The following is a 15,574-nucleotide window of genomic DNA, read 5'->3' as shown; positions in this document are numbered from 1 at the left end:
CTAGACAATCTGGGAGACCAGAAAAAAACTGACCCACTCTGGTTTTTTGGCAAACATCAGGCACAAAGGAATTTTATTCATTCGAGATTGAATTCATTCCCTCCCAGAGGTCATGTAAGAATTCGAACTCCGCATGTCTAGAGCTTAGGACAGTGCCATTGCTTTTTTTAACAACAAAGAACTTGTAGTGATTGATATTAAATTTAAAAAACATCAACAACAAGAATTAAGAATGAAAATATTCTGAACAATGAATGAAAGATTCATATTCAGGATGAGAAAATCATATGTTAAAAAATACTATAGGAAACTAAAGTAAAAATTTAAGCTACCAGCTTTATAATTCCAATAAAATTTGATAAGTTATAAGATATAAAATACGAGGTGAAAAGGACCTAACAGAGGTGCAAGAAGAGATGAAAAAATAGGTAAGAAAAGGAAATTTTTCCTACTTTTGATACAGATTTTAATTTTGCGTTAGAAGTAGAAAAAGGAAAACTGATACTATAGGAAATCAAATCAAGGTGTTGAGGACAAAGGAGGATTAATAAAAGAAAGTATTGAGAAGATGACAGAGTAGAGAAGAGAAAATAGAGATTTAACTAATAGAGAACTATAGTTGCTAGAGAAAAGAATATAACAAATAGAGTGGACATCATAAAAGAAACAAACAGACAAATAATAGAACTCTAACTGTTCAAAGTCTTAAAATCAAAGGGACCCGCTTAACACCAAAATTAACTGAAAGGAAGCCCAAATCTAGACATTTCATGATTAATTTATTAATGAAGGAAAAAGTTATTCTATGAATCTACTTGAGGAAAATTTTGCCTACAAAGATTCAATACTCAGATTATCCTTAAACTTTTTTTCTTTTTCAGTACCAGGAAACGTGGGGGATATATTATAGAATTCTGAAAGCAAGTGTAGTTACCCCAAATGTTTTACTCAGTATGTTTCATATAGAAGATAAATGTATGATTTTGGAATGTCTCAGAAAATACATCACTTATGCATTTGAATGTCTAAAGCTATAATCCAAGAAAGCAACAAGTAAATAATAATAATGCTCAAAAATTGACAAGTTATAAAGATTTAATCATAAGCATTGTAAGAAGTTAAAATGTTAAGCCTAAATATTTGTCAAAATAGCATTAAAAATTAAATGCAAACTAAATGTTCAATAGTAATAAACTGGATCTAAAATCCTGGATTATGTCAAGTCTAAAAGTTAATGGATTAAAATAAAGTTTACTGATTAAATCTTAAATAGGAGATGTCAAGAAAACTATTTTATTGTTTAAAAAAATAGTTTTATTTAGATAAAATTGAAATGCAGTAAACTGCACATATTTAAAGAATAAAAATTAGCAAGTTTTTGCTTTTAAATATGACTTTGAAACTATCACCACAGGGGCACCTGAGTGGCTCAGATGGTTAAGCGTCTGCCTTTGGCTCAGGTCATGATCCCAGGGTCCTGGGATCGAGTCTCCCATCAGGCTCCTTGCTCAGTGGGGAGTCTGCTTCTCCCTTTCCCTCTGCTCCTCCCCCACACTCGTTCTCTCTCTCTCTCTCTCTCTCTCTCTGACAAATATATGAATAAAATCTTAAAAAAAAAAAAGCTATAACCACAAGTGAGATAATGAGCCATCATCCCTGAAAATTTCCTCATGTACACTTGTAATTCTAACCTCAGCCCCTCCAATCCCCTTGCTAACTATAACTATAGATGAGTTTACATTTTTTAGACTTCTACGTAAATAGAATCATACCATATATATTGTTTTTGAGATTCATTCATGCTGTAGTGTGCATTAATAGTTTGTTTTTGCTTAGTCGTACTCTATTGTATGAATATACCACAATTTATGTACCCATTTACCTGTTGATAAACATTTGGGTTGTTTTTCAGTTTTTGATTTTACAAGCAAAGCTACTATAAACATTGTTATACAAATCTTTTTTTAGAAAAGATTATTTTATTTCAGAGGGAGAGAGAGAATGAGAGAGAGAGCACAAGTGGGGGCAAGGAGCAGAGGGAGAGAGAGAGAAACCTCAAGCAGGCTCCACGCTAAGCACAGAGCCCATCATGGGGCTCAGTCTCACAACCCTGAGATCATCATCTGAGCTGAAATCAAGAGCCAGATGTTCGGGGCACCTGGGTGGCTCAGTCGTTAAGCGTCTGCCTTCGGCTCAGGTCATGATCTCAGGGTCCTGGGATCGAGCCCCGCATTGGGCTCCCTGCTCCGCGGGAAGCCTGCTTCTCTCTCTCTCTCACTCCCCCTGCTTGTGTTCCCTCTCTCGCTGTGTCTCTCTCTGTCAAATAAATAAATAAAATCTTAAAAAAAAAAAAAAGTCAGATGTTCAACTGACTGAGCCACCCAGGCACCCCATACAAATCTTTATGTAGATATTTGCTTTTATTTTTCTTGGGTAAATACCAAGACACAGAAAGGCTGACCATATGGTAGGTATGTTTAACTTTATTAGAAACTACCAAATTGTTTTCTAAATAGGTTGTACCATTTAACATTCTTTTCAGCAGTATATGAGAGTTCCAGTCCCTCCACATGCTCGTCAAGGAGGTCTTTCATTTTAATTTTAGTCATTCTAATAGGTGGGTAGTGAAATAGTGTAGTTTCCATTTAATTTCCATTGATTAATGACACTGAGTATATTTCAATGTGATTTTTTTGTCATGGACATATCATTTTGAATAAGTGAAATATTTTCAAAATATTTTCAAAATATTGGAATACTTTTCCATTTTTGTTGTCCTTTTATTAAGTTTAGAGAGTACTTTATATTGTCTACACAAATCTTTTTAATATCTTCTCAATATCTTCTGTATCTCTACTTAATTTGTTGAGTGTAAATAATGAAGTAACTATTTCGATGCCCTTTTCTACTAGGTCTAACATCCGTGTCAGTTCTGGTTAAATTTGAATCAGTATATGTTTTTCCACATTATAGACAATGACATCTATTTGTTTGTAAACTTGGTATCTTCTTATTGGATGCCAAATAATTTTTATTGGCTATGGCCTTGTTGGATGATGGATATTTTTGTATTCTCATAAATATTCTTGAGCTTTGTTCTGGGACAAAGTTTAATAACTTGGATATAGTTTGAACCTTTCAATTTTGCTTTTAAGATTGTTAGATGGGACCAGAAAAGCAGTTAGTCTAAGGCTAATTTCCCCCCTCTGTGGAGGCAAGACACTTCTGAGTACTCTACCCAATATTTAAATGAATTATGAGTTTTTCCAGTCTGGCTAATAGAAAAATAGGCACTGTTCCTAGCCTAGAGTGAGCATCAAGAACTGTTTCTTCTATTCTTTACGTTTATTTGTTTGTTTTTTGGTGTGACAAAACTGGATTTATTTTTTTCCAGCTTCATTAAGGTATAATTAACAAATAAAAATTGTATATACTTAAGGTGTACAATGTGATGTTCTGATATACATATACACTGTGAAATTATTACCACATTCAAGCTAATTAATATATCCATCATCTCACATAGTTACCTTTGTAACTATGTGTGTGTGCATGTGTGTGGTGAGGATATTTAAGATCTATTCTCTTAGAAAATTTCAAGCATACAATACATTATTATTAATTATAGCCAACTTGTTATAGCTAACAAGTGTTGGTAAGGATGTATAGATAACATATATTGGCAAGGTTATGGGAACCCTAATACACTGTTGGTGAGAATATAAATTGGTACAGTCATTATAGAAAAAAGAACGGTGGCTCCTCAGGAAATTAAAAATAAAGCAACCATATGATCCAGCAATTCCACTTCTGAGTATATATCCAAAAGAAATAAAATCACTCTCCCAAAGAGATATATGCACACCTATGTTGATTGCAGCATTATTCACAGTAGCCAAGATATGAAAACAACTTAAATGTCCATTGATAGATGAATGTATAAAAACATTTGGTATAAGGGCACCTTAGTAGCTCAATCAGTTAAGCGTCTGCCTTTGGCTGAGGTCCTGATCCCAGGGTCCTGGGATCGAGTCCTGTGTCAGGCTCCCTGCTCAGCAGAGAGCCTGCTTCTCCTTCTCCTTCTGCTGCCCCCCATGCTTGTGCATTTGCACGCTCTCTCTCTCTCTCACTCTTCAAATAAATAAATAAATAAATAAATAAATAAATATCTTTTAAAAATTTGGTATATATATATATACAGTGGATAATACTGAGCCTTAAAAAAAGGAGGAAATCCTGTCTTTGTGATAATATGAATGAACCTAGAAGGCATTATGCTAAGTGAAATAAACCAAACACAGAAAGACAAATAATGCATGATCTCACTTGTTTGTGAAATCTAAAAATGTTGAACTCATGGGAACTGAGTAGAATGGTGGTTACCAGGGGACGGGGGTTGCAGAAATGGGGAGATGTTGGTCAAAGGACAAACCTTCAGTTATAAGATGAATAAGTTCTGGAAATCTAATGTACAGCATGGTAACTATAGTTAATAATAATGTATTGCTTTCTTTTTCCCTTTAGAGTGAATATTTCCACAGCCTCTAGAAGTTTTCCTCACATGCATTAATCAGTGGTCTACAGAATACTTGAGGGGTCTCTTTTCAGATCTCACTTCATGCAACTCTCTCCTACTCCGTAGTTTGTCCTTTGAATTCTAGTTGCCTCGTCTCCCCAAATTCCCAACTCTGTCTGCTCAACAAGTGAAGTCTACTGGACTCTGCCTACGCTTTCCCTCCTTGCCCCACAGCCTGGAAACTCTCAAGGCACGATGCTGGGTCAATCAGAGGGCTAATATTGTCTGATTCCCATATCTCCTTCTGGGGTCACTGTCCTTTGTTATCATATACTCACTGTCTTGGAAACTATTTTTTTATATATTTTGTTCAGTTCTTTTTTTCTTTTATCGTTACAACAAAGAGAGTAACTATTATTTCATATTAGCTGAAAGAAAAATTCTAAAAACTCATTTATTCTTTTTTTAAAAGATTTTATTTATTTATTTATTTGTCAGAGAGAGAGAGAGCACAAGCAGGCGGAGCTGCAGGCAGAGGAAGCAGCAGGGTCCCCGCTGAGCAGGGAGCCCAATGCAGAACTTGATCCCGGGACCCTGTGATCATGACCTGGGCCCAAGGCAGACGCTTAACCCACTGAGCCACCCAGGCACCTCAAAACTCATTTATTCTTGATGACAATAAACAAATACATATAGATTCAGTAATACATTTTGAAAATTTAAATAAAACCATTTATAAAATTTTAAAAACTAAAAAAATAAAATCATTTGAGAAAAAAATGAAACCCATAAAGCATTAGACAAAATAAAAATCAAATGTAAACATAAGACAGCAAGAAAAATAAGTATTACTTAAAATAAATGTAAATAGGTTAAATATTTTGTTAAAGAAACATTTCTTAACTACCTGCTATTTATAGAAGGCAGAGCTAAAAATAAAGTGACTCTGAAAGGTAAAACTAAAAGATGGGCACAGATACATTAAATGAAAAACAAGCCAAAGGCAAGCATGAGTGATATGATTTATATTAGTCTAATTTAATACAAAATAAACTTTGCTAAACAGAGCAAGGAGAATCATATCCATGAGAAAAAAAGAATAACCCAAAATCCAGAATTATACATGGAAGTTTTGTACCACACAGACCAAGACCTCTGCTTTCTCTACATTAAATTAGATCCCAAAGTGCAACTGCAACACTCACTCTTTACTTCGAAATTAAACCCCAATGGATTACACTGTTAAATGTCAAAAGTCGAACAATGAAAAACAAATTCGAAAAAGGAAACATATCTGAATAATGTATCTCAGATTTGGAAAGGACTTTTTAAGCATTAAAAATAATGAAAAAAGATGGAATGTTGTCAATAATTCTATAAAAAGACTTTTTGGGAAACAATTTGGCAGTCTGCCTCGTTAACTACCTAAAAGCCTATAGCATTTGACTTTATGGTTTAACTTCAAAGAATGTCTCCTTAGACAATGATTGAAGACTTATGTTTATAAATATTTACGATAGCAAAAAAAATTGAATAGAGTTAAATGTATAGCAAGAGGTAAATATTTAACTGAAATTTAGTATGTAAATAGAGTGCCTTGTAACACAAATATTTATAAATGTACACTTCAGTTGACATAGGACAATGCTTATAAAATTTTAAGTGGAAAAGGAAGTATACAAAATGGTATATAAATATAGATATAATTTTTGACTATATATATTTGCACACATAGATAGATGATAAACGATAAGTGATAGATGATAGATAGATGGATGGATAATAGATATTAGATGTACAGAGGTGGGGAGAGAGAGAGAATGCGAAGATACTCATCAACATATTTGTTGGCAGTAAAGATGGTTGGAAGGTAATATTCCTACTCTTCACAATTTTCTGAAATTTATAAATCTTAAATTTCATAATAAGAATTGAACATCCACCGTTTAATCAGAAAATATTTCTATATCGTTTTTGCCTCTATGTTCCCTTTGTATTTTCTTTTGCCCATTTGGCTCATTTTATCTATTGAATTACAACTATTCACCTTAAAACCTTGCCTGCTGTTTTCCCCTGGGTATTTCTAAGCTTGGATACATTTAAAATGGAAATACCTAAGGAAGAGAAACTACATATTCAAGAGAAAGTATAAAATCCAAACCACGTGGGTTTAGGAAACAGAAAGGAAAAGAAAGGGCCCTAAAGACATCAGTTGTGTTCTACTCAACTTGCTTTGGGGCAGTAGTTAAGGGAAGCCAAAAACAACTCATTAATCAAGATCAATACTATTTTAATGTAATATTGATCTTGACTATTAAGTTTTTGGAGCCCCCTAAAATTCTGTACGTGAGGCAAGGGCCTCACTCGCTCACCCTAGTCCTAACCCTTCCACCCAATGCCAGAGAGAAACATGGCCTGATCATTTGTTTATGAAGGGGTTATCCGGCATTAAAAAAAAAAAAAGGCTTTTCTGTTTAGAGTCCATACAGAGAAAAGAATCACTCACAGATGACCATGACATTTGTCCACCGTTAAGTATTAACAACCTGGCATGACCAGAAAGCAGGTCCTTTCCATGCCACCTTCTTCAGTATAATCATTGCCAGCAGCCATTATAATTTACACCATGAGGGAACCTGGTTAACAAAAATGTAGCCTGTATCAGGTGTAAAGAGTCAGATGGGAGAGAGGTACCTGGAAGTTTCTTTCGATTTCAACCTGATCTTTGGCAATATAGGGCCAACTATGAAGGATGAATGGAGAACAGTGATCTCATACTTTTTATTTCCTTTGTCAATGAGAAATGTAAGAGTCCAGGCCCTAATGACTGGTTCATCAAGTAAGACTGAGAGGAAATCAGGATGCAGAAAACCATGCAACTTTCATCAGAATATATACTAGATTTCAAGTCTCCTAACTGCCAGTCCAAGTAGTGTTTACACGGTGCTATTTTCCAACTGTATCTTGTCATATGTACTTTATTCATCATTTGTAACTAAAAAAAAGAACAAGAGAAAAAGCAGATGTGAAGATAAATGAATGTAGACAAGAAAGTCATATTAAGGGCTCTTATAACTGAATAAATGTTGTTAAATTAACCACTTATACAAAGACCATTTTAGCAATAGCATTATTTTAACAATACATAACATATTCATAGTATTAAGTATTTTAGGACTTCATAGAGTCCACATACTTTAAAACTGTAATAACCAGAAAGATGGTCAACACAGGAGTGACATGTTGTCCCTGTCTATTGTAGCTATCACCAACTGATCACAATAATCACACCCACCAAGACTGGATGCAATCACAGAATTCTCCTTTATTCAGTCCCAAAAGCAGCCACCAGATAAATCTGCATGAGAAGAAATCCCTTGCTCTCTCTGATTTGGGTTGTAGAGAAAATAGAAATAAATAAAATTTAAAAGCTTTTATTAAAGTATTATATATATGTGTGTGTGTATATATATATAGAGAGAGAGAGAGAGAAATACACATATCATAAATGTACTGCATAAAGAATTTCCCAAATTCAAGCACCGAAATCAAGAAACAGGTACTGCTCTAGAAGTTCCCTTCATGTTTCTTTCCAGTCTGTGATGGTTTTATGTGTTCATGTGGCTAAGCTATTCAATCAAGTGCTGGTTTAGGTGTTGTAAGGGTGCTTCATAGAACTAGTTAACATCTACAACACTTGACTTTACATAAAGGAAATTATTCTCAATGATGTGGGTAGGCCCCACCCAATCATCTGAAAGTCCTTTAAAACTGAGATTTTATCTGCCTCAAGACTGTAGCATGGGATCCTGCCCAGGAATTTCTAGCCTGCTAGCCTGTCCAACAGATGTTAGCCTTACCAGCTCGCACAACTGTGTAAGCCAATTCCTCAATTAAATCTCTTTGTGTGTGTGTGTGTGTGTGTGTGTGTGTGTAAACACACATATACTATATACATCATGCATATACATTTCCTACTGGATCTGTTTTTCTGGAGAACCTGACTGATAAACAGTCACTGTTTTTCTAAGGACAGCCTATATTCTGACTTCTAACAGCATCAATTCATTTTATTAAACACATACTTAAAAGCACCTTTAAAAGCAAATTTGTTAATTTTAGAGATTATGATTATAAGGATCATTTATTTATCATACCATCTTGGCAGAAATTGCTTCAGCCTTCATGTTCCTTATTTAATCCTCATAATTCATGTTTTCCTTCCTTCCTTCCTTCCTTCCTTCCTTCCTTCCTTCCTTCCTTCCTTCCTTCCTTCCTTTCCTTCTTTCTTTCTCTCAATTTTGAAAATGGAGGAACTAGGAGGTTAAGAATTTCTCCAAAGTTCTCATAGAATGTCGCTTGGCTTCATTGCCTCTTTTTTCCATTTCTCACAGTTGTATCCAGCTTCACGACAAATGACAAATGGCTCTCATAACCAACAAAATGAACGGGTGCAAACATTGCATTGAACTCCACTTTACTCACAAGTACAAAATTTAACTTTAAGAGAAATTGTTTCTACCACTCCCATAGATCATGTTAAGGCTTAACATTTAAAAATGGAGCAAGGATTGTGTAATGGATGTTAAATTTTTTAAAAGGTTTTATTTATTTATTGGAGAAAGAAAGGGAGAACAAGTGCGTGAAAGAGAGAAAGAGAGAGAGTGAGCATCAGCAGGGGAGAGGGTCAGAGGGAGGGGGAGAACAGCCCCTCCCCCCCACCCCCCCACCCCCCCACCCCCCAGCTGAGCAGGGAAGCTGGATCCCAGGACTCTGGGATCATTACCTGAGCTGAAGGCAGATGCTTAACCAACTGAGCCACCCAGGTGCCTCTGTTATATTTTATAATAAAAATGGGTAAAGTAAAAGAGCAAGGGGAAGAAGAAAAAAACAAAGGTCTATCAGTGGTTGAATGTTGCCCTAAAGTCCTTGGAATTTTTAAGGTAATAAAATGCAAACAAAGTGACACAAATTATCATGGAAGTATAAAATATGAGAGCTGGAAAGTACTTTGCAAACTAGTTTACCCAATTCTGTATCTGTGCTTCATTATTCAGGACATTATTGCTTTACAAGAGGGAGAGAAAAATAAGCCAACATACTGCATGCCAAGCGCTACACTAGGAGATTTTCGGATGTTTACGAAATGCAACATTCCTGTCAGCCCTGACATTTTCCATAATGTACAGATGAAGAACTCAAAGCTTGCAGACTACCATGTAACCTGTCTACCAAGCCTTGCAAGGCTTGCCATTCTCAATGACCCCTTCTAAGGTGCCTTCACAGAGGTAGTCACAACTAAGTGGTTCATTCAATAAAGGTGGTTCCAGTCCCAGAATCTAAATCTAAAACTTACCCTAGTTAACAAGCACAGAATTTATATTCTTTTCTGAAACAATGATGGTGTCCAGAGCAATGGAATGTGCTGATTGGCTGAAGTCAACAATCTGGACAGGGCTAAGGAAGCATGCAGTGTGGGAATGGTAGTCAGCCATCTAGTGTCTTTCGTTGAGAGATGGGATGGAAATTGGGTCCTGATACCATTGTTGAGCTATTGAATCAAATCAACCATGAAACACAACCAGGCCCTGGACTTCCATCTAAAATACTCAATTCATCTCCTTCACTGTACAAATAATCTAAAGTTGAATTTTCTGTCAGTATTAGCTGGTACAGCAATCCTTTGTGGATCTTGTAGGTGAGAGTCACAACTATCTAGTTCCAATGCCCACGTAACTTTCACAACAAAATCCTGCCTTGAGGAGCATTGTAAGTGGAAGGAAGTGTCCATCTTAAACTACTATTTGGCCCACTGGAATCCATGAATCATATGTATAGGGGGTACATGCTACCCCTTAGGGACTTTGAGGTGCAATGTTCTGACTCTGCACCTCCCTGAATAATTCTTCTCATCCCACTTCATCTTATCTCTTCACCTTGTCTCATCCCCAATTCTACAAATCTTGAATTTCCTCCCTCTATGACCTTTGAACCAGTTGAATTAAGGCATAGAGAAGTGGGGGTCCAGGCTTGGAATGCAAGGACAGACCATTCGGAGTATCCAAGACTGAGACACTCAGTGGATTCTTTGCAGGGTGGGAAATAGATGACAACACGCAGCGCCGTCACAGCTGCTGACCCAAGGATGACACCACAGATGTTGCTAATGAGGTCCTCAAGAATTTATACTCCATTTGGTGAGGAGGTAGTTACTTCTTTCAATCCTGCTGTGTTTTTTGTGCTCAGTTGTAACTCTTAGGGTCCAAAATATTATATTGAAAAGTATAACATTAACCACACTGATATTCTAGTTCTCAGATTTTAGGGAAGAGAAGGAGGAACTGAGAATGCTATTTTGAAGCAGTAATTGACCTTCAGAGGTAACTGTCCAGAGATGGTTTTATTCCTGTCTGAGCCTGCATCCCTGTGCTTATCTTGGAGGCTCTGAATTAGGTCTTGGTGACTCTGCCCTCTGCCACCACTTACTATTCTCCTCATGTCCCAACCTATATTGTTCCATTCTTTCTCCAAAGATGGCTTTGCCTTCAGTGTCACAGATTATGTCGGATGCAAATATCATCGGCTTCCGGATCCAAACCACATAGGTAACCATCTAGAAACCATTTCTCCCCGGGTGCCTGGGTGGCTCAGTTGGTTAAGCGACTGCCTTCGGCTCAGGTCATGATCCTGGAGTCCCGGGATCGAGTCCCGCATCGGGCTCCCTGCTCGGCGGGGAGTCTGCTTCTCCCTCTGACCCTCCTCCCTCTCATGTTCTCTGTCTCTCATTCTCTCTCTCACAAATAAATAAAATCTTAAAAAAAAAAAATTTAGAAACCATTTCTCCCCAGTCTCTAAGGAACATGTGACTTCTCTTTTTCCAAGCCCTTTCTATTCACTTCTTTGATGAATTCCAAAGTTACTTCATCACCTTAAGCTTCACCTGTGTTATCTTTAAAAAGAGTGTAATTAAACTTACTCAGCTTTGCTTAAACTAGTTAAGTATAAAAAAAAAACTGAAGTCATGTATGGAAAACATTTCTGGCCGCATGAGTCAAGTGATACACAAATGTTACTCTTACTACATGAAAACAGAATATGTTTACCATAACCCAAGAAAAAAGTCCAAGTAGAATATTTCAAAAAAAATTCTCAAAGAAATATTCCATTTTGGCATTTTTTTTAACTTTATATCATTTTTCCTCTTTTCAATGATGTCTATTACAAGTTTCTTGGCTTCAGAAGTATTAAAAACAGCATTACCATTGTACTAATCATCTTACAGGCATTTCATTCCTCTTTTAAACTCTGCATGTGAGGGCTCCCAAAGGGTGAGAGATAATTATTTCATGTCAGTACAATGCTCAAATCTCCAGCATGACTCCTCTGAGAAACATATTTGTCTAATAATCATTTGGGACTATCAGGCTCCCATAGTAAAAAGAATGACATCATTTCTAATTTGAAGTTTCTGTGCCTTATTAAGTAGAAAAAGAGGTTAGCTTCTCTAAAATCTCATCTAACTGATTAGCTTTGAAAATGAGTATATGTACATGTGAATACTATTTGCATTAGTGGCAATTATAGAACTCTGAAATTATAGGATTTTTTTCCCTTCAGCAATTTATACACAAAATTTATTTCACAATAGGTTTTAAGGGCATTAAATTATTTGGAACATCTCCCACAGGATCCCCTATTAATTAGTAGGATGACGTGAAAAGTACTTAGGTTTAGAACCACGATGTTTAGCAAAGGATATCAAGTTATGATAGAAGGAACAGTGAACGCAGTGAGCATGGGCAAGAAGTGGGTTAGAGTTTTCATCTACCCAGATTTCACTGCATGACCTTGACAAGCTATGCCACTTCTGTGAGCATCTCCACAAGCCCGGAGACAGTAGTGATGAACAGGACACTGGACCCAGACTCCCTAACCTCACAGATGCTTTCCAGAATGGGTCATAATTTTATCTACCATATGTTGAATAAATATTTATTGAGAACCCTCCCAGCCAGGGACTTAACATATTTTGGTGATTTAACACTCCCAATTATGTGGGGCAGTTAAAATTATTCCCATTTTACAGATGAGGAAATCGAAGCTCAGAGATATTATCACTTGACATTGCCAGAAGAGGAAGCAGTCAAAGATGGTTTATTTTAAGCAAATGTTTCCTCTGTTGCATGTGACCTTTCTAAAAGGAGGAAACTAAAAGCTTAAATAGAGAGTAATTGCATGACAGAATGCTGAAATAATATAAAATAGATAATAAGCATAGACCATATGGACCCACATAGATGCTATGAGTTGCGGTTTCATGTTCTATCATAAAATGCAGGTGTACAATGAATGTACACATCTGAGAATATTTCAACAGAGTGGCAGGTGCCCAATCACATGACATCAATGCCTCATTTCCTTTTGGTCCCTTCCCTTCCTTTAGCAACATTACAGATAGTAACTTGAAAAATCTGATACTAATCTAGTTATAGGAAATTCAAACACTCTAACTTGGCAAAGCATTAATAAATACTAGGAAATGTCTCTAGAGGGCCTCAGGAGAGATTTTTCAGAAAATCTGTCAACAAAGCACTCCCTGAACAGTCATACGATTGGTAAAAAGTCCTTCCAAAGGTAAATTCAGGGCTGGCAGGGAGGTAAATGCTCTGAGTGATTTCTGGGACCTCCAGTGCTGCCTCTGTTATAATGAGTACTAAGCATATTTCTCTGTGAGGAAAACTAGAAAAACCAATGAAGTTAGGCTTTTTGGTGTCTAGAAACAAATCTGAGGTCCACCTGACCTCATTAGTGGCAGCATTTGTCTTGGGAAAGGAGGGTCATTAGTTTACTCTGCCATTGAGAAAAGGAAACATAAGTCATTTCAATTGGATGTAAACTATAAGGAATTATTGAGTCTAAGACAGTTTTGCTTTGCTGTATTTTAGAGGGATGAGGCAGACTGAATTAAATCCAACTTGCCCCCCACCCACACTAAGGAGGTTTATCACAGCCAAAGCACGTCTAGGGACTGGGCAATATTAAATTAGCACTTAGATAATATAACTTAGCTCAGGCAAGGCATGAGGGCAATCACTGGGTGATACTTGCCTTGAGTGAGGACCAGCTAGGTAACTGACCCCTAAGGAAGATATACAAGGAGAGAAATATTTATAAGGAGGATTTATTATTATTTAGGGAGAGAGTCAGTCTGAATCTTACACTCACATCTTAATAAAAGGGAGTGTGGAATCTCCTAACCCTATGCTTTGTTGAGGGGGCATTAGTGTGATCCTGGGAGAGCTTAGTATGTGTAATTGCAGTTGGAGAACAGAAGGAACTAAACCTGAGAAGGTGAGGTTATCAGCTGATTTTAGGGGTGCATCTGACAAATAACTGTACATCCATCTGTCCACAGGTCAAATGTTTCTGATACCCGGAGATCATGTATGGAATACCATGAAAGAACATAGGGTTGTAGTAGTAATAAAAAGGATCTTGATCTTGGGACCTCTGTTTCCTTCTAGTGCCTACCTTTTCCATCTTCCCATTTAGCATTTACCTCTTAATTCTCCAGATAATTCTCTAAAAAGCTAGGTATCATCCAAAGTCTTCCAACAAGAGCCATAAACCCCAATGACCACCATCCTAAACTCAGGTGGTGAACAAGAGAAAAGAGGGACCAGGCTAACTAACTGGGAAGGAGAAATCACTAGGAGGAAGCTAGATCATCTAACAAGTTCTGTGCTGTGATTATTATTTGGAAATTATTATTTGGAAAAGAGCATTTTCAGTTGCTAACGTGAGATGACAATTGCAATTTATAGTGATCATGGGACTTCTATTATCTAAGAGTTACTGGGAAAATCCTGGAGTTTTTTTTTCCTAAGTTTTGCCTACGTTTCTATACAAAAGCAAGGGAAGGATCTTTCCCACTGAATAAAATTTAAAAGAAGAGTGGAGAACAAAACTAAATGCATTTTCTGATCTCTTGTAAATCTTTCTTGTTTAATGCACTGGCTACTACAATTTCCAGGACTGATTTATCTGGTTGTTACCAACTAAAACATTTTCCCCCTTTCTTTGCACTTACACTGGTTTAGATTTATGGATTGTTGATATGAGAGGGGGCTTCATTTGAAAACTATCTCATGTTGATTCTGTTAAGTTTATTTTAACAGAGTGTAAATTTGGCCCTTCGTGAACACACAGAATGTTCTGCAGCTGGTGAATGTTATGGGAGTTTCCTCAAAATGTTTCTGCCCACACAGTTTGGCCTGCAAATGAGCCCCCTCCCACCAGCCCCCTTCCCTCCTGCCATACACAATGTGTACACATGCTTCCAGGCACAGAGAATTTCATTTACTCACCTGCCCACAGATTAGACTCTCAGTTTTGTAGGCATAATCATTTGTGTACTTTTCCACTCATTCCCTAGGACACTGGTAACCACAAACTCTGCATAAACTATGTCAAAACCAAATGAAATTTCAGTTCACTTTTGTTCATTTCAGTCATCTTTTAACATACTTAGGGCTCCATTTTCCAAATAAAAAGTCCCTATTCTCCATTAGGCATTAAAACCTCTACTCTTCCCCTCTTCCCTAGCATGGACATACTTTGTCCCAAGGAGAGGAAATGCTGATAAGGACAAAATGTAAGTTCAAGATCACAAAATGGGGTCATCTTTTTTTTTTAATTTTTTATTGTTATGTTGATCCCCATACATTACATCATTAGTTTTAGATGAAGTGTTCCATGATTCATTGTTTGTGCATAACACCCAGTGCTCAATGCAGAACATGCCCTCTTTAATACCCATCACCAGGCTAACCCATCCTCCCACACCCCTCCCCTCTAGAACCCTCAGTTTGTTTTTCAGAGTCCATCATCTCTCATGGTTAGTCTCCCCCTCCGATTTCCCCCCCTTCATTCTTCCCCTCCTGCTTTCTTCTTTTTTTTTTTCTTAACATAGACTGCATTATTTGTTTCAGAGGTACAGATCTGTGATTCAACAGTCTTGCACAATTCACAACACTCACCATAGCACATCCCTCCCCA

The sequence above is a fragment of the Leptonychotes weddellii genome, chromosome 1 (assembly GCF_054177405.1).
Source record: "Leptonychotes weddellii isolate Sample4059 chromosome 1, ASM5417740v2, whole genome shotgun sequence".
Taxonomy (NCBI): Eukaryota; Metazoa; Chordata; class Mammalia; order Carnivora; family Phocidae; genus Leptonychotes; species Leptonychotes weddellii.
Note: the sequence above shows the minus strand (reverse complement) of the source record.